This window comes from Dermacentor andersoni, unplaced genomic scaffold (genome assembly GCF_023375885.2).
Source record: "Dermacentor andersoni unplaced genomic scaffold, qqDerAnde1_hic_scaffold ctg00000051.1, whole genome shotgun sequence".
Classification (NCBI taxonomy): Eukaryota; Metazoa; Arthropoda; class Arachnida; order Ixodida; family Ixodidae; genus Dermacentor; species Dermacentor andersoni.
Genome location: NW_027314764.1, coordinates 218,470 through 220,218, shown reverse-complemented (window position 1 = coordinate 220,218; position 1,749 = coordinate 218,470).

Below are 1,749 nucleotides of genomic sequence, written 5' to 3'. Positions count from 1 at the left end.
TAGATTATATTAGATGGGAAGTTAGATGTTCGATGTTAGACTAGATTAGAGGTTAGGTTAGGTTAGGTTAGGTTAGGTTAGGTTAGGTTAGGATTAGATGTTAGGTTAGATGTTAGATGTTAGATTAGATTAGATGTTAGGTTAGGTTAGGTTAGCTTAGGTTAGGTGAGGTAAGGTTAGGTTAGGTTAGGTTAGGTTATGTTAGGTTAGGTTAGGTTAGGTTAGATGTTAGATGTTAGATTATATTAGATGGGAAGTTAGATGTTCGATGTTAGACTAGATTAGACGTTAGGTTAGGTTAGGTTAGGTTTGGTTAGGTTAGGTTAGGTTGTTAGGTTAGGTAAGGTTAGGTTAGGTTAGGTTAGGTTAGGTTAGGTTAGGTGTTAGATGCTAGATTAGATTAGATGTTAAGTTAGGTGTTAGATGTTAGATTAGATTAGATGTTAGGTTAGGTTAGGTTAGGTTAGTTTAGGATTAGATGTTACATTAGATGTTAGATGTTAGATTAGATTAGATGTTAGGTTAGGTTAGGTTAGGTTAGGTTGGGTTAAGTTAGGTTAGGTTAGGTGAGGTGAGGTGAGGTGAGGTTAGGTTAGGTTAGGTTATGTTAGGTTAGGTTAGGTTAGGTTAGGTTAGGTTAGGTTAGGTTAGGTTAGGATTAGATGTTAGGTTAGATGTTAGATGTTAGATTAGATTAGATGTTAGGTTAGGTTAGGTTAGGTTAGGTGAGGTGAGGTTAGGTTAGGTTAGTTTAGGCTAGGTTAGGTTAGGTTAGGTTAGGTTAGGTTAGGTTAGTTTAGGATTAGATGTTACGTTAGATGTTAGATGTTAGATTAGATTAGATGTTAGGTTAGGTTAGGTTAGGTTGGGTTAGGTTAGGTAAGGTTAGGTTAGGTGAGGTGAGGTTAGGTTAGGTTAGGTTAGGTTAGGTTAGGTTATGTAAGGTTAGGTTAGGTTAGGTTAGGTTAGATGTTAGATGTTAGACTAGATTAGACGTTAGGTTAGGTTGTTAGGTTAGGTAAGGTTAGGTTAGGTTAGGTTAGGTGTTAGATGCTAGATTAGATTAGATGTTAAGTTAGGTGTTAGATGTTAGATTAGATTAGATGTTAGGTTAGGTTAGGTTAGGTTAGTTTAGGATTAGATGTTACATTAGATGTTAGATGTTAGATTAGATTAGATGTTAGGTTAGGTTAGGTTAGGTTAGGTTGGGTTAAGTTAGGTTAGGTTAGGTGAGGTGAGGTGAGGTGAGGTTAGGTTAGGTTAGGTTATGTTAGGTTAGGTTAGGTTAGGTTAGGTTAGGTTAGGTTAGGTTAGGATTAGATGTTAGGTTAGATGTTAGATGTTAGATTAGATTAGATGTTAGGTTAGGTTAGGTTAGGTTAGGTGAGGTGAGGTTAGGTTAGGTTAGGTTAGGTTATGTTAGGTTAGGTTAGGTTAGGTTAGGTTAGGTTAGGTTAGGTTAGGTTAGGTTAGGTTAGGTTAGGTTAGGTTAGGTTAGGTTAGGTTAGGTTAGGTTAGGTTAGGTTTGGTTAGGTTAGGTTAGGTTAGGTTAGGTTAGGTTAGGTTAGGTTAGGTGAGGTTAGGTTAGGTTACGTTAGGTTAGGTTAGGTTAGGTTAGGTTAGGTTAGAATAGGTTAGGTTAGGTTAGGTTAAATTAGGTTAGGTTAGGTTAGGTTAGGTTAAGTTAGGTTAGGTTAGGTGAGGTTTGGTTAGGTTAGGTTAGGTTAGGTTAGGTTAGGTTAGGTTAGG